At 43.1% G+C, this 19,073-nt stretch overlaps 1 long non-coding RNA gene across 3 annotated transcripts in view; it reads right to left on the bottom strand.

Moving 5' to 3' along the window:
- LOC141111979 (uncharacterized) overlaps positions 1-19,073 on the bottom strand; it is a 178,975-nt gene that overhangs the window by 41,617 nt on the left and 118,285 nt on the right. The gene's annotated exons all lie outside the window — the stretch shown is intronic.

Genomic DNA, 19,073 nt, shown 5'->3' with positions numbered 1-19,073 from the left:
CTTAAAGAAATCCAGTACAAACTGGATGAACAACATCAGTTATAATTAGTATAAGTGCATGGGCGGCCATGCTTGAACGCCCAGTAATCAAAATCTACAGAACTTGAACTGTTAAAGGAGGTATCAACACTCTTATTTTGAATAAGCATTGCCACAATGAATGCAGGAATAAGGCAGTTTTTAATAACACCAGTGAGGTGAAAAGATAAGAGCTAGAAAGTGTAGGAGAGGGAGAGAGTACAGTGGGGGGAGGGGGAGGAGAAAGGAGGTGGGGGGAAGCAGGGCAAGTGTAGTTGCCGGCAAGGGGTTGGAGGACCTTGAAAACATTATAATGCCATGTTTTAGTACCCTCAGGATGCAAAGAGGGCCTTTCCTTCCTCCGAGAATGTGAATATGTTCCAATGGACCCAGGTTGTGGAGTAAGTTTCATGCCTGTTATGGGCCGAGAGTAACAGGTCTTCCATCTTGTTCACCTCCTCAATTCTTGAGAGCCAGAGCGAGACAGAGGGGGGCCTTAAGTCTCTCCAGGGCAGCGCAATGCACGATCTGGCAGCAATGAGTGTGTTTTTAACTTTGTGAGTAGACATCCTTATGATTTTATTCATATTTTTAAATAAATCTGTTGGATAATGCACTAGGCCAGTGCGCCCTCTTTTCTTTTTCTATTCTCACAGTACTGTCAGGAAGACCCCAGTCCTAGAGGGCAGCAAGGCATCTATGAGATTATCCATGGTTTGACCAGGCACTTGTGACACTACACAGTCAGCTGACTCTAGCACAGGAGTGTGTTGTTCATTTTTGATGGGTTTAATCATACGTAGGATTTTTATATTCTCCCACAAACCAAAAATGGTAGACAAAATGGCATGTGAAAAAACTGTCCCTAATTTTTCGAGGTATTTACAAAGCACTGAAAAGCTTTTTTTTTTATTATTATTAAATAGCTTTGAATAGTTTTCTTGGCTTTTTCAGTGTTTTTTCATCGTGTGTGTGTGTGTGTGTGCATGTGTGTGTATATGTGTGATATATATCATGTCTCCTCATTCCATATCTGCTAAGAAATGGGGTCAGAGGGAGCAATGCCTGAGCTGCAAACATACAGCTATGAGGCTGTAGGCACTTACATCTTAGGAAATGCTCTGCTCTTTTCAAGAGAAATTTCACACAAAGATTTTTCCAGGTAAGGCGCAATTAATGTTTCCAGATGTTTCCTAAAACCTTGCCAATCACTTTTTGAGTTTGGTCTTCATGCACGCAAACTTCTTGTGTTTTGGGCATTTGTCCCTGGGTGCATTCTACCCTAAACTATAGTATCACTTGGTGCACCGTCCAGCCACAGCAGCTTTCTGCCTCTCGTAGTTTTACAGGCTGCCGGTAGCAGGGTTGGATGGTGCGGCTGTGCCTTTCGCCTGCACAAAAATGCTGGAATCTCATGCACAAGGGGTTAAATATCCAATTTGCATGAGAACTTAACTGTTACAAAATACTGCCTTTAGGGCTGCCACATTAATGACTTGACATCCAGTCACAAGCCAACACTGCACCAGTACAGGGAAAGGCTACGGTAGATACTGGGGACTATCACTCTTAAATGGCCCATAGTAAAATAACAAATGGGGTACATTTACTACAACAGAGAATTACAGGAAAGAATGCAGAAGTAGCAGCAGTGATCACAGGTAGTTTTAACCTCTTTTTGGTGATATCTGTCTTCTGGAGTATCTCTTTACTAATTGCACACTGCTTTACAGCTGTGCCTGTTTTTGCTCCTAAAATGTATGACGTGATGGTTTATATCCTCTTGCCAACTCGCCGCCCTAAATATATACTGCGGACAGGCGCCATGAACAGACACCGTAACGTACCTGTACATTGCGGCTTCCTTCTGGGTACAGGGTGTGCGCACCCCTATCCGCCGGCTCAGCTGTGACTGAACACAACAGGAGTCTGTCGGCAGATCCCGGCCAATGATTCGTGGCCGGGACCTGCTGATCGGCTGTGACAATCAGTACAGAGGGAACAATCTCGTTTTTTTTTTATCCCCGCAAAGCAGGGATAATAAAAAAAAGATCTTTAGTAAAAATGGGCACACGTTACACATTGTTAGGCATGCATTTATCCCCTTGATTACCCTAGATTTTTACCCTTTCCCAGCCAGTGTCAATAGTACAGTGACATTGTATAGTATTTCAGTATTTGTGTCACTGGTGATGTCAGTTGCAGTTAGTGTTAAATTGTTCGACGCACCATCACAGCCCCACTATAAGTCGCTGATCACCGCCATTACTATTATAAAGGAAAAATAAATAAAAATTCCAGTATATATACCATCATTTGTAGATGCTATAACTTTCACACAAACCAATTATTATACACTTATTGGGTGTTTGTTTTTTTTTGTTTTTTTTTTTGTACCAAAGGCATGTAGCAGAATACATTTTGGTGTAAACTTTTGGAGAAACTCGATTTTTCTTTTTTTTTTTTTTTTTTTTTTTTCATTTTGTATTGGATATGTTTTATAGCAAAAAGTAAAAAAATGTTTTTTTTTTTTAATTTTTTATCTTTTCTCATTTATATAATAAAAAAAAAATTGAAAACCCAGTGGTGATCAAATACCACCAAAAGAAAGCTCTATTTTGTGTGCAAAATATGATATACATTTTATTTGGGTACAGCATTACATGACCGTGCAATTACCAAATATAAAATAGCGCAGTGCCGAATAGCAAAATATGGTCTGGTCATGAAGGGGGTAAAATCTTCCAGATATATGGATCACTTATTTTGCTGTGCTGGTTATAAATTGTGGCTCAGGATCATTTGCTACTTTTCAAACTTTCCCATACTGTATAGTTTATAGAAACCCTTCCAAATTCTTCATGTCAAAGCTTAGAGAGCAACTAAAAACTTCTAGGAATCTGTAAATTCTCGGTCTAGGCTGCAATGTTTCACTTAATAGGAATGATAGCCCCGGTAATGTCACTCATCACTAGCACAGATTTACTTCTCTCTGGTACACAGTGCCCAAGTGACTCAAGTGAATCCTGGCCGGCTGCCCTATGCCTTGGTGCCAGCTTCACATAGACTTATTTCTATGTGCTGCTGAGTGCCGTCATTAGGTCTTTATGTAATGGGTGAGAGTAATGAATTAACAAGAAGCTGACCTTCGCCTGCAAGCATTCGTATTCGTGTTATTGCAGAGATGTCACCGGCGTGACTCTGTATTTAAAGTATAGGTAGTTATTTTTGGGTACTGGAAGATGCAGCATTTTCCATGTGTTCCGAACAGTTGTGTATACAGCATCTGTGATCCACTGGTGACATAAAGCAGGATGAAAAGGTATTTCCTGTGTCAAATATAGAACTACACCCTAAACAGTCCTTCTGTGGAATGAATTGAAAACATGAAATAATGACTCACTGTGGAGGGAACACGTCAGGAGATGGGTGGTGGTTGGTCTATAAAAACACCTCTTTGTGCTGGCATCTCTGCAAGAATCATGCTCTCTATACCTACTGTGTGTTCCATGTGGTGGGTGGATCTGAATTCTCCTTCCAGCGCTAATCCAACAAATGCTAAACCAAATTTCATAAGGATCTATGATAAGTACGCCCTGCATTTAGTTGAAAGACCATTTTAAGAGATTGTATTGGGGTTGGTTTGCTAAATCTGGTGCATCTGTGCATGGACCCAATCAGATTCTAACTTCAGCTTATTCAATTAAATTGGTAAACCCGTAACCTCCCTGGTGGTATGATTATGTCAGATTTTTGCGTCTCAAAGCGGTACAATTGTTTTGCATAGAAATTTGGCGTTTTATATTGTAGGGCTGTAATTCTTAGCAATAACACACCTAAATCTGCTCCAACAAGAGTCTAGTAGATATCCCCGGTATGATAAAGTTTGAAAAACAAAATCATAAATTTTAATACAATAATAAATAATTATAAAAAAAAAAAATAATAATAAAATGAATTTCCCCACGATTCACTATCGCTCAATTCTACAAGTGTTATAATTTACTATCGCTGTTTTCTAGCTGGTCTCAAACCACTTTTGAGGTAAAGAGACACTTTTTAGCTGCTATGGACATTCTCAAGTTTCCAGGAAGAAAGAACAGTATATATAATATAAAACTGCATGCAGGGCATTGGACAAAGCACTAGGGACAAAAGGGATGTGAAATGATTTCATACAGTAATGTAATCTGTACGATTACAGTGTACTGTATGTGTTATGAATTTTCTATTTTTTTATTTGCCGACGGGCTCCGCCCCTATGCGTTGCGACACTCACAGGGAATGGAGCCTGGCACACAGAGGCATCGGGCGGAGGACAGAGCCCGCAGACACAGCGGGGGGACATCACAGGATCATGTGGACAAGGTAAGTAACCTGCACCAGTATCCTGCAATGCAATCCCGAGTGTGGCTCGGGGTTACCTCTAATGGTACTGAAATTTAACCCAGAGCCACACTCGGGGAAACCGCCAGGGAGGTTAATGTCACGAATGGGCCACTGCAATCATATGCAATCGCTAAACATTTTTCTATGCCCCACATGGCCGCTATCCCCCTGTGTTAGCAAGCACAGGCCGGCCGATGTGCATTCTCCTCTAGCTACTGCATATGCCTGTGTCACAAGAAGGGGATGTGGGAGGTGGGACTGAATGGGGGCAGATCAATGCTGGCTGGTGAGAATAGGGACCGACAACGGCACACGGAAGTGTTAGTGAGCAGACACATTTGGCTGCACAAATCAGCCATGGTCAGTCTGAGAGAGGAGGGCTTGAAATCAAAGGAAGTTTATAATTGTTGCCTGGAAGCCCACCTTAAACTTTGACAAAATAACCTGGAAGCTGATTGGTTTCTATGCAAGGCTGCACCAGATTTTGCACTCTTTCAGTAAATCAACCCCGTAGTGTGACAGAAGGACAAATAAGGTTACTGGTTGTACCCAGGATGGGAGCTATATTTGTTCCAGACTTTTTTTTAAGCTGAACTCCATATTTCCTTTCACTTTAACCCCTTCCTGCCCCTGTCCTTAAGTGCTTGTAGATGCCAGGAGGCGGAGGTAGACATTTGGGTCATGTGATCGCTGTAATTGGCAGTCACCACAGTCACATGATCGGAAAGTCCCCGATCACAAGTATGCATCGGGAGCTTTCCGATCCCCTCTGGCGACTGTGCTGCGTGCGTACAGGGCATGAGCTCTCAGCACAGAGAAGTGTTTACACTTCTGCGGCTGAATACGTACCTCACAACTTTTTGAGATGGGATTGAGGGACACCTATTAGCAAATGTATGTAGGCATAGGACACATCTCCTTTAAAGGAGAATTGTACAAAAAAATTATTAGTTAAACCCACAAGTGCTTTATTTTTACCACTACTATTCCTTTATATTGGCTTTTGAAGTTTACAAATGCAGCAATTTAGTAATTGGATGAAAGATTTAGCACCGGGAAACACTTTTTGAAAGATAAAAAGTGCATCTTATACACAATTATATAGATCAGACGAAAATGAGGGACAAATGAGGAGGAAAGAGGGACTTTGTTTCAAATCGGGGACAGTCCCTCCAAATCAGGGACAGTTGGGAGGTATGCTGCATATATGCGGCCTCTCGGCGTTAAAGCCCACCCGCTGAGAGGCCACATATATGTGTACAGCTGGTGGGAAGAGATTAAATAGTTTGGGCCACACTAACCCAATTTCCTTTTACTAATTGCTGCAGCCACTGTCAGCACTATATAAACTGACAAATTAGCTACAAAAAGCAAGGATACATCGCACTGTTGCCGGAAAAAAATTGAGTCGGACTGAGCGCTACTCAGATATTCAGAGGAAGCCTCGTGGGTAAGCCAGAACAACTAAGTGCATGTATTATATTTTTATATATATTTGTGTGTATATAATATATAATGTGTAAATATATATACAATACTGTGCAAAAGTTTTTGGCAGGTGTGAAAGAAATGCTGTAAATTAAGAATAACTTTCAGAAGTAGTGTTAATCAGTGTTAATTTCATCAACGAAAATATTTTCGTTATAATTTTGCATGTTTTCAGTGACAAACTAAAATAAAAATTTTAATTAAAGTGGATGTAAACCCAATGTCATCTGTTCTAAACTACTGCCAGAGGGGTTATCTACAAGGATATACATGCCTCCTGCATGTATCTTTACCTGTCAAATGTCTCCCCTCTGTCTGTTATTAGACCTGAAAAACTGCAGATTCTGTGGGCGGGTCTGTTGTCTGGAGCTCGGTGGGTGGAGTCTTGATGTCAGTAGACTCCCCGCCCACCTCTACCCTCCCTTTGTCAATATGCATTTTCTCCTGTGTATTTCTTACACTGAACTTCTGCTATGATCTCTAACATCCAGTGAAAAGACAGGAAAGTAACCACATGACTTCAGAGGTGTGGAACAGCCAATCCTTGCAGAGCTGCTGAAGGAAGGAGTGGGGGTGGGAACTAAAAAATAATGCCTGTGTCTTAGGCTAGTGCACAAGATATGTAAATCACCTGTCACTCACAGCAAGGGGGAGGATTTGACAAAGTTTTATCTCACTGAACAATAAAAGAGGATTGCACTTTGTGGCAAGAATGGGCTCAAATGATAGGAAATCTTATACTCTACATTATGACATCAAAAAAAAATTTCGGGTTTACATCCACTTTAAGTCAATTGAAGAAAACTCTGACAAAAATCTATTCCAATTTTCCTCAACAAACGTAAACCAAACGAAAATGTAAGGGAGGGACGTTTACCCACCTGAGCCTCCACTTTCCTCTGACCTTTGCCTGTCTGTTAAAACCCCCGCCTCCAGACAAACTGTATTGGCTGAGAGAATTTTGTCAAAAATAAACACACAGATCCACGTCCTGTCAGGGAAGAGGAGACAGATCATGTGTTCCTAGTATATAGGAACCCCGATCGGTCATCTCCCCCAGTCAGTCCCCTCCCACCACAGTTAGAATCACTATATTACTAGTTAAAATAAAAGCAATAATAAAAAATGCCAAACACATATCCCCTATTTTGCAGATGCTATAACTTTTGCACAAAACAATCAATATACGCTTATTTTTTTTTTTTACCAAAAATATGTAGAAGAATACTTGGGGAATTAATTGGGGATATTTATTATAGCAAAAAGTAAAAAATATTTTGTTTTTTTCAAAATTGTCGCTCTTTTTTTGTTTATAGCGCAAAAAATAAAAAACGCAGAGGTGATCATATACCACCAAAACAAAGCTCTATTTGTGGGGGGAAAAATGATCAAAATTTCATATAGGTATGGCGTTGTATGACCGCGCAATTGTCATTCAAAATTTTACAGCGCTGAAAGCTGAAAATTGGCCTGTGCAGGAAGGGGGTGAAAATGCCCTGCATTGAAGTGGTTAAATATGACTAAAATGAAAATGCCGTTTAAGTTAAAAGACTACTATAGGGTTGATTTACTAAACGCAAATCCGCTTTGCACTACAAGTGCACTTGGAAGTGCAGTCGCTGTAGATCTGAGGGGAAGATCAAAATAAGGGGAAGCTCTGCTGATGTCTATCATCCAATCATGTAGAAGCAAAAATGCTGTTTTTTTATTTTCCTTGCATGTCCCCCTCAGATCTACAGCGACTGCACTTCCAAATGCACTTGCAGTGCAAAGTGGATTTGCCTTTAGTAAATCAACCCCAATGTCTAAGGCCTCATGCACACTGAACATTATATTAACATTATAAAAACGCCAGTAGCTTTGCAGTGAGTTTTCAACATTTGTGCAATAGCGTTTTTTTTATTTATTTATTTTTTTCAATGTATCAAAAGCGTTAAATGCTGGTGAGCCGTGTTTTTGATCGTTTATCTCCGTTTTTTTTACGTTAGAGTGCTTTTACAGCTGAAAAACTCCTCTCAGAACCCACTAGTTAGGCTGTTATCAATTGTTGTAAAAAAAAAACCAATGTGTGCATGGACACATGGGATAACATTCTGCAGAGTTTATTGACTGTAGAAAAAAAAAACGTTTGAAGCCAAAAACGGCAGTTGTAAAAACGTCCAGTGTGCATGAGGCCTAAAACTCAACAGAAGTTTGATGTAAAAATTAGCACTGGTGTTAATAGTTTATTTTTTATCAGTTAACAAAATGGAAAGTAAACAAACAGAAGAGAAATCCGAATCATATCAGCATTTGGTGTGACCACCCTTTGCCTTCAAAACAGCATCAATTCTTCTAGGTACACTTGCACACAGTTTTTGAAGGAACTCAGCAGGTAGGTTGTTCCAAACATCTTGGAGAACTAACCACAAATCAGGGCTCTGTGGGGGCCAAACCATCATTTCCAGGACTCCTTGTTCTTCTGTACACTGATAGTTCCTAATGATATTGTATATTTGAGGTGGTTGTCGTGCTGCAGAATACATTTGGGGCCAATCACACGCTTCCCTTGTGGTAAGGCATGGTGGAAAAGTATCTGCCTGTATTTTTCAGCATTGGTCCTGACCAAATTTCCAACTCCTTTACAGAAATGCAGCCCCAAACTTGCAAGTAACCTCTACCATGCTTCTCTGTTGCCTGCAGACATTCGTTATTGTACCCTTCTCCAGCCCTCTCCCCAAAAAAATTCCTCCTGCTGCAACCAAATATTCTAAATTTTGATTCATTCCTGAGCAGCTGCCATTTTTCTGTACCCCGTTCCAATGTTTTCATGTTTAGCTTTGTTTCCATGTCGGAGGTATGGCTTTTTGAGTGCAATTCTTCTGCGAAGACCACTTGTGGCCAGACATCTCTGGGTAGATGGGTGTACCTGAGTCATACTTGTTTCTGCCAGTTCTGTGCTGATGGCACTGCTGAACATCTTCTGATGATGAAGGGACGTAAGCATGATGTGTCTTTCATATAATGCATTAGGTTTCCTTGGTGTGTCTATGAACGCAAATGCTGGACTGGGCAAGGTAACCCCCCCGGGAAAGCGCCTCCCATAGGGGGTTATCTGAAGTAAGGAGGAGCCGCGAGAGCCGCCGGGGGGGCCCCAGAAGTCGAGGATCGGGGCCACTCTGTGCAAAACAAGCTGAACAGTGGAGGTAAGTATGATATGTTTGTTATTTTAAAAAAACAAAAAAAACGAACCTTTACAATCACTTTAATGTTGCCTTTCTATCATCTCGAACCAGTCTAACCATTCTCCTCTGACCTCTGACATAAACAAGGCATTTTTGTCCACGCAACTGCCGCTCACTGGATATTTTCTCTTTTTCAGACCATTCTCTGTAAGCCCTAGAGATGGTTGTGCGTGAAAATCCCAGTAGATGAGCAGTTTTTTAATTACTCAGACCAGGTTGTCTGGCACCAACATCCACGCCATGTTCAAAGTCGCTTAAATCCCCTGTCTTCCCCATTCTGATGCTCGGTTTGAACTTCAGCAAGTCGTCTCCACCACGTCTAGATGCTTAAATGCATTGAGTTGCTGCCATGTGATTGGCTGATTAGAAATTTGTGTTACCAAGCAATTGAACAGGTGTACCTAATAAAGTGGCCGGTGAGTGTATATACTGAGCATTGTGATGCATGCTTGTTAACACACACACAGGTGTGAAGGAAGCCTTACAGTATATATATATTGCAAATATTCTGTTAGAAATCGTGTTCATAGATCAGGTATCAACCAATAAATCCTTGATGAAAATGTCTCGTGTGACCTCCTCCAGCCAATTCTGAGCAAATTTTCATAAGCATACACATCCATAGGGATGCACAAGATACGTTGGCATACAATACCTAAAGAAAACCTGTAATTTTAAAGTGTGATAGCTGACTTTGCTACTTTTGGTTTTTAGTTTCAAAGATTGTATTGAAAGATTTTATTATATAAAGCTTTACCTACACAGGGGACTCAATACCTTTCTATAATTCATGAGTGATCGCGGACAGGCCAGCTCTACGCCTCACGTGACCCCCATACGCCCAATCACAGGGCGCCGGACACTGAACATGGTGGCCGGAGCCCGGGGACACAGGAATTTAAAATTAGGAGGAGGCAGCCAGTGACACATACTGGCACCCCCTAAATGTCAGGCCCGGGGCCACGGCATCCCTTGCACCCCCCACGCTACTGTTCTATATACAGCAGTGAAAGCCTGTGGGTTGATGGCTTTTCTATTTGGGTCTATGGAAATTAACCTGTGCAAGTGCTGGATACTACCACAGAAGTGGACAAAGTACTGCTGAACCCAAAGCTTCTGGACCAGGTCACCTGCTAATTAGAAGTTATAGCACTTACCCCCAAAGCGGCCGCAGTTTTCTCAGGTCTCCTGTTCCCAGAGCCCACGACTCCAGTACAATGCTCTCTGACACAGCTGGGCTGAAGAGTGGATATTTATTGCAACAATATAAACAATACTACATTAACCATAGAAATGGAACAGCAATAACCTCTCAAACAAATATGTAAAACAGTAGAAAATAGACCAGAGAATGACCACTAAACCCAAACCCAATAAGAAGGTCCTGTCTAAGGGCAGTGCTAAGATAGTTTGGCAGTCTTTGTCAAACGCTTTCCCTGCTGGCCAGTACTTTGGGGCCCAGATCTGGCATTGGATCACTCAGATAAGTTCCTCTGAATCCGAGTATAGGCGTCTGCACTCTGTCCCAAGCAGACAATACTGTTCCTCTTTAGTAGGGTGCAGTAGGATTTGGCCAGTGGTCTCTCACCAACTCCTGGGGTGACGACATGTCTCCTTCCATTTTTTATTGGCAGTGCAGCAAAGTCAGTGGCAACGGCGTTTTCCCCAATGACCAGACGGCAACATCAGTCAGCAACAGAGGCATTCTCGCATACCAGGAGATGTTCGCTACACCTCTCTGTGATGAAACTTTCTGCTAGAGGTATGCTACACAGTCTGTCCTCCACAATGTCCTCACCACATTTGACCCAGCCCTGGAACAGACCTTCTGTTTCCTCTCCACTGAGCACTAGTGATACTGGGATATGTAGTTCCAATGCTATTCTGAAACAGGCTCAGTCTGTATGGGGACTGCATCCTCCACAAGTCTCAGTTCTTTCCAACAGGCTCTTATCACTCCCAGAGTGCACAGCTGTCCACATCCCTTTCTTGGGTGGTGGGCAGTCCCCTTTCTTCTCTCTCTCCTCTTTCCCACAACTGCTCCTGTACTTGACAGCTTGAGAGGACAGGGAGTGCATGGCAGCAGCAATGATAATAAACCAATCCCTGCTGTTAGACAGAGCAGTGCTGTAGACCCAAGGATACACAGGATAGTAGAAAGGGGTAAAGCTAGAAGGGGGAAACTGGGAGAGCAATGGGGGACAGTTAGGATTAAATAGTGTAAAAGTATAGTTGTCCTTGAAGAAGCTATCACTAGAAGTAACTGGGTATTAACAAATAAACAAACAATACAAAAACAAGTTCCTTCTTTACACCGATCAGCCATAACTTTAACACCACCGAGAGGTAAAATGAATACCATTGATTATGTCATTACAAAGTCATATAAAAGTTGGTAAGCTATATTAGGCAGCAAGTAAACATGTTGTCCCTGAAGCTGATGTGTTAAAAGCAGAAAAAACAGGCACTGAAGTGTGTTGTGTATGGGACTGCATAGCCACAGAGTGGTCAGAGTGCCCATGCTGACTTGTATCCACAGCCAACAGTGTCTGCAATGGGCACGAGAAGGTGGCCCACTTTGAAAAATCATATTTTCTTCTACATCATGTGGATGGCTGGGTTCATTTGTGTCTCTTCCCTGGGGAGGAGATGGCACCAGGATGCAGTATGGGAAGAAGGAAAGCTGAAAGAGGCATTGTGGTGCTTTGGGCAATGTTCTGCTGGGAAACCTTGGGTCCTGTGGATATTACTTTGACACGTACCACCAACATAATCATTCTTGCTGACCAAGTACACTTCTTCCTGGAAACACTATTCTCTGATGGCAGTGGCCTCTTTTAGCATAATAATGCACCAATCAACATTGCAAAAATGGTTCAAGAATAGTTTAAAGAACACAAGAATGAGTTTGGGGGGTTGACTTGACCTACAAACTTCTCCACATCTCAATCTATCGATCTGTAAGATCTGCTGGAAAAATAGGTCTGATCCATGGAGGCCCCAACTTGCAAACTTACTAAACTGGGAGCATCTGCTACAGATGGCTTTAGTACCATCATACCTTCAGAGGTTGGGGCTGTTGTGGTGGCAAAAGGGGGGCCTACTCAATATTGAGTGGGTGGTCATGCGCACGATCACAGCACATTGCTCTGAAGGGACGACATACTCATTACAGTGCAGAGCAAGAGAATATCTCCTAAACGGTACATGTTTAAGAGATATTCCTTTTACATACATGTAAGCTTGATTATGAGCTTACCTGTAGGTACAAATTTAAAAACTGAGTTTACTACCACTTTAAAGCCTAGCTCCACATTGAATGTCCATTCAATCACTTAGCCTTCGGAAGGTTTTACCCCCTTCACGACCAGGCCATTTTTTGCTATTCAGCACTGCGCTACTTTTAACCACTTCAGCTGCAGAAGGTCTACCCCCTGTCATGACCAGGCCACTTTTTGAGATACAACACTGCATTATTTTAACTAACAATTGCGTGACCATGCAACGTTGTACCCAAATAAAATGTATGTCCTTTTTTTCCCACAAATAGAGCTTTCTTTTGGTGGTATTTGATCACCTCTGCGGTTTTTATTTTTTGCGCTATAAACAAAAAAAGGCCGACAATTTTGAAAAAAAAACAATATTTTTTACTTTCTGCTATAAAACATATCCAATAAAAAAATATAAACAATCAAATTTTGTTCATCAATTTTGGCTAATATGTATTCTGCAACATATTTTTGGTAAAAAACAAATCCCAATAAGCGTATATGGATTGGTTTGCGCAAAAGTTATCGCGTCTACAAACTATGGGATATGTTTATGTAATTTTTAATAATTTTTTCTTATCCTAGTAATGGCGGTGATCATCGACATATAGCATGACTGCGACATTGCGGCTGACAAATCGGACACTTTTGACACTTTTTTGGGAACCAGTGACACTAACACAGTGATTAGTACTAAAAATATGCACTGTTACTGTACTAATGGCACTGGCAGGGACGGGGTTAACATCAGGGACGATCAATGGGATAAATGTGTGCCCAAAATGTGCTTACTCTGTTACTGTGTGGGAGGTGCTTGTACTATTGGAAGGCAGAGATCTGTGTTCCTGCTTTGCAGAAACAGAGGATCACCTTCCCTACTGGTGGAATGAAAGTCTGCCTTGTTTACATAGGCAGACCGCTGTTCTGCTTCTGTCCCGAATGATCAGCGGGTCCCGGCAGACTCCTGGCTCCCGTTGTGTCCAAACACAGTGGGAAATGGACGACAGCGGTGCAGGATCGTGATTCTGCACCGGAGAACCCCTCACATTTTTGTAAATATTTTATTATATCTTTTCATGAGACAACACCAAAGACATGACACTTTGCTGCAATGTAAAGTAGTGAGTGTACAGCTTGTATAACAGTGTAAATTTGCTGTCCCCTCAAAAAGCTCAACACACAGCCATTAATGTCTAAACCGATGGCAACAAAAGTGAGTACATCCCTAAGTGAAAATGTCCAAATTGGGCCCAAAGTGTCAATATTTTGTGTGGCCACCCTTATTTTCCAGCACTGCCTTAACCCTCTTGGGCATGGAGTTCACCAGAGCTTCACAGGTTGCCACTGGAGTCCTCTTCCACTCCTCCATGACAACATCACAGAGCTGGTGGATGTTAGAGACCTTGCGCTCCTCCACCTTCTGTTTGAGGATGCCCCACAGATGCTCAATAGGGTTTAGGTCTGGAGACATGCTTGGCCAGTCCATCACCTTTACCCTCAGCTTCTTTAGCAAGGCAGTGGTGGTCTTGGAGGTGTGTTTGGGGTCGTCATTATGTTGGAATACTGCCCTTGTCTTCAGCAAACTGTTTACAGGCTTTCTTGTGCATCATCTTTAGAAGGGGGTTCCTTCTGGGATGACATCCATGCAGACCAATTTGATGCAGTGTATGGCGTATGGTCTGAGCACTGACAGGCTGACCCCCACCCCTTTAACCTCTGCAGCAATGCTGGCAGCACTCATACGTCTATTGCCCAAAGACAACCTCTGGATATGACGCTGAGCACATGCACTGAACTTCTTTGGTCAACCATGGCGAGGCCTGTTCTGAGTAGAACCTGTCCTGTTAAACCGCTGTATGGTCTTGGCCACTGTTCTGCAGCTCAGTTTCAGGGTCTTGGCAATCTTCTTATAGCCTAGGCCATCTTTATGTAGCGCAAGAATTTTTTTTTTTCAGATGCTCAGAGAGTCCTTTGCCATGAGGTGCCATGTTGAACTTCCAGTGACCAGTATGAGAGAGTGAGAGCAATAACACCAAATTTAACACACCTGCTCCCCATTCACACCTGAGACCTTGTAACACTAACGAGGCGCATAACACCGGGGAGGGAAAATGGCTAATTGAGCCTATTTTGGACATTTTCACTCACGTGTGTACTCACTTTTGTTGCCAGCGGTTTAGACATTAACCACTTGCCGACCGCTGCATGTACATATACGTCGACAGAATGGCACGGACAGGCAAAAGGGTGTACAGGTACGTCCATTTTAATTTGCCGTCGTGTGGTCGCGTGCGTGCTGGCGGCACGAGCGCGGCCCTGACGCGAGCTCCGTGAGTGTGATAGCGGGTCCCGTGGACCCAATGTCCACGGGGATACCCGCGATCGTCTCACGGAGAGGAAGAACGGGGAAATGCTGATGTAAACAAGCATTTCCCCGTTCTGCCTAGTGACAGGACACTGATCACAGCTCCCTGTAATCGGGAGCGGTGATCAGTGTCGTGTCACACATACCCCATCCCCCCCACAGTTAGAATCACTCCCTAGGACACACTTAACCCCTGCAGCGCCCCCTTCTGGTTAACCCCTTTACTGCCAGTCACATTTAATCAATGCATTTTTAATTGCACCGATCGCTGTATTAATGTGAATGGTCCCAAAATAGCGGCAAAAGTGTCCGATGTGTCCGCCATAATGTCGCAGTCACGATAAAAATCGCTGATCGCTGCCATTACTAGTAAAAAAATGTATTAATAAAATGCCATAAAACTATCCCCTATTTTGTAGACGCTATAACTTTTGCGCAAACCAATCAATAAACGCTTATTTTGCGATTTTTTTTTTTTTTTTTTTTTTTTTTTTTTTTTTTTTACCAAAAATATGTAGAAGAATACGTATTGGCCTAAACTGAGGAAAAAACATTTTTTATATATATTTTTTGGGATATTTATTATAGCAAAAAGTAAAAAATATTGCTTTTTTTTTTTCAAAATTTTTTTTCACCTTTTTTTGTTTATAGCGCAAAAAATAAAAACCGCAGAGGTGATCAAATACCACCAAAAGAAAGCTCTATTTGTGGGGAAAAAAGGACATTAATTTTGTTTAGGAGCCACGTCGCACAACTGTCAGTTAAAGCGACGCAGTGCCGAATCGCAAAAAGTGCTCTGGTCTTTGGCCAGCCAAATGGTCCGGGGCTTAAGTGGTTAATGGCTGTGTGTTGTTATTTTGAGGGCACAGCAAATTTACACTGTTATACAAGCTGTACACTCACTACTTTACATTGTAGCAAAGTGTCATTTCTTCAGTGTTGTCACGTGAAAAGATAGAATAAAATATTTACAAAAATGTGAGGGGTGTATTCACTTTTGTGAGATATTATATATACTAGGGTTGTCCCGATACCGATACTAGTATCGGTATCGGCACCGATACAGAGCATTTGCCCAAGTACTTGTACTCGGGCAAATGCTCCCGATGCTTCCGCCGATACTATGACAGTCAGCGGTGATCAGCGCGTGGGGGAGTTACAAGCTTCTCCCCCCGCGGCTTTAGTGACATACAGCGGTGATCGGTGCTTGTAACTCCCCCACACGCGATCACCGCTGACTGTCACCTCATCCTCCTCCATGCCCCCTCCGTTCCTCTGTCCCCCTATGCTGTTCCCCTCTGTTGCTCTGTCCCCCTCCATTCCGGCGTTCCGCTGTCACCCTCCGTTGTTCTGTCCTCCTCCGCTGTCCTCCGTTGTTCTGTCCCCCTCTGTTACACTGTCCTCCTCCTCTGTCCCCCTCTGTTGTTCTGTCCTCCTCCGCTGTCCTCCTCCGTTGTTCTGTCCCCCTCTGTTACACTGTCCTCCTCTGTCCCCCTCTGTTGTTCTGTCCCCCTCCGCTGTCCCCCTCCGTTGCTCTGTCCTCCTCCGCTGTCCCCCTCCGTTGCTCTGTCCTCCTCCGCTGTCCCCCTCCGTTGCTCTGTCCTCCTCCGCTGTCCCCCTCTCCGCTGTGTGAATGGACAGAGTCAGCTGACTCTGTCTATTCACATAACTGAAACATTGTAATCTCCTGTGATTACGATGTCTCAGTTTATGAATGGAGAGGAGCCGCTGTCTTCTCTCCATTCATTCTCAGTGCAGCTGAGGCTGCAGAGAAAGGGACTGGGGAATCTCTATCCTCAGTCTCTTTCTCTGTCTCAAAGGGGAGATATCAGAGGTCTGTTAAGACCCCTGATATCTCACCAAAGCCCCCCAACAGGGCTGATAAAAAAACCAAAACACACATATTGCAATAAAGAATTTAAAAAAATGATTGTAAAAAAATAATGAATGTAAATAAAAAAAAAAAACACACAAACCGTTCACCCCCTAACCCCCCCCCCCTTAAAAAAAAAAAAAAAAAAAAAAACACTGTCACGTGACATTAAAAAAAAAGTATCGGTAATCGGTATCGGCGAGTACTTGAAAAAAAGTATCGGTACTTGTACTCGGTCCTAAAAAAGTGGTATCGGGACAACCCTAATATATACAATATACGGTTGACAAGCGGTTAACGGGCAGTTGCGCGGTCATGCAACGCTGTACCCAAATTAAATTTATATAATTTTTTCACACAAAATAGAGCTTTCTTTTGGTGGCATTTGATCACCACTGGGTTTTTTTTTTTTTTTTTTGTTATATAATGAAAAATGAAAATGTTGGAAAAAAAACCCCAATATTTTCTCTTTTAAAACATATCCGATAAAATCTAATTTCTTTATAAATTTAGACCAAAATGTATTCTGCTACATATCTTTGGTAAAAAAAAAAAGATCCCAATATGTGTTTATTAATTGGTTTGTGTGAAAGTTATATTTCTACAAACTATGGTGTATAGAGTATACTGTATTTGATCAATCCTGATGTACTGACGTCCTATCTAATTTCTTGAGGCCCTTAAAATACCAGGACAGTACAAATGCCCCCCAAATGACCCCTTTTTGAAAAGTGGACAGTCCAAGGTATTTAGTAGGAGGCATAGCAAGTTTTTTGAAGTTGTAATTTCTTGTCACAACTTTTTGGAAAATGAAGTGTAGCCATGCCCCCATAAGGGTTGCTGAATGTAGTTGACAGGTTTACCTGTCAACCTGCCCAGCCAGACATCCATCTCTCAGTCACTTAGAGACACAGGACAGTCCATAAGCTTTGTTTTTTTGTTTTTTTTATTGAGGGGATTGAACTTGGATTAGAATGGGAAATTATAGGATGCCCAGGAATATTCAGCATAACTTGCTCGGGACTTCTATCTACACCCCAGTATATACACTCCAGTCTTCTCTCCAGCACAAACACTTAAGACCTCTTATGGGGCGTACACACGGTCGGACTTTTCAGCTACAAAAGTCTGACAGCCTGTCCGACAGACTTTCGACGGACTTTCGACGGACTTGCGGCGGACTTTCTAACGAACAGACTTGCCTACACACGATCACACAAAAGTCCGTCGAATTCTTACGTGATGACGTACACCGGACTAAAATAAGGAAGTTGATAGCCAGTAGCCAATAGCTGCCCTAGCGTGGGTTTTTGTCCGTCAGACTAGCATACAGACGAGCGGATTTTTCGACCGGACTCGAGTCCGTCGGAAAGATTTGAAGCATGTTTCAAATCTAAAGTCCGTCGGATTTGAGGCTGAAAAAGTCCGTTGAAAGTCCGGAGAAGCCCACACACGATCGGATTACCAGCCAGCTTTAGTCCGTCAGCGTCCGTTGGACTTTTGTAGACGAAAAGTCCGACCGTGTGTACGCGGCATTATCCTTCCCTCCTCCAGCACTTCACTTGCTGTAGACTGTTACTCCTCCATACTAGCTAGCGCCACATGGTTAGGCCTGACACTAATTCAGCCAGGATTCAGTGGGTTGCCTTTTGCGTGGAGGGAACCCAGGCCCCTGTGGTGTAGAAATAGTTCAGGTGCTAACTGTCCTCTGCACAGCTACCAATCCCAGGCCCTGCCAGCCAGCCTGACTGCAATGACCTCTCTCCACTGCCCTTCCCATAGTCCTCTCTTCTGGTTTTGCACCCATCTCAAACTGCAATCTCTCAGTTCTCTCAGGCGTGCCTCCCCAGTCCTCCCGACTGTGATCCACTCACCAGCCCTCCTGGCTGTGATCAGTTGTCCTCCCCGGAGTCTTTTAGCAGTGTTCTCTCCCGCTGTCCTCTCCTTGCTCTCTCATGTGTCTCTCCATCCAGGATCTCTTCTCCTCCTGGATGCACCCAAGCCCCAGCCCAAGGTCACCCCCCTCCCCAGACTGGGGAGCGTCCTGTGGGCCCCAACAGCCTCCACACTCTCTCACTCCAGCTCTGTCACCAGACAACGCCTCCCCAGCTGGGCTGACCCCATGTATTTAGGGAGGCCTGCACCCTGCCAATCCAGGTTGGGGATTGGTCAAGGCTCCTCAAGATACCCCAGGCAGCTTCGCCTCTCCTCTCCTCCTTTCCTTCTAGCACCTTCTAGAAAGAAGAGGGAGGTGACAGTGATGCTACCTGTGAGCCACCCAGCCTTGCCCTGAGCCACTCCCAGCCCAGAAGGAAAACAAACAGGCCTAGCCACCAGCTAGGCCTGCCTAAATTTTCCTACTCTCCAGCAAAATCCTCACTCTAGCACATACCTAACTAGAGGGTGCTACAGAAGAAATAAAATAAAATGTGGGTTTTTACACACTG

This window comes from Aquarana catesbeiana, linkage group LG11 (assembly GCF_042186555.1).
Source record: "Aquarana catesbeiana isolate 2022-GZ linkage group LG11, ASM4218655v1, whole genome shotgun sequence".
NCBI lineage: Eukaryota > Metazoa > Chordata > Amphibia > Anura > Ranidae > Aquarana > Aquarana catesbeiana.
The sequence above is the reverse complement of the archived record's forward strand: the minus strand, read 5'-3'. Positions and strand labels throughout refer to the sequence as shown.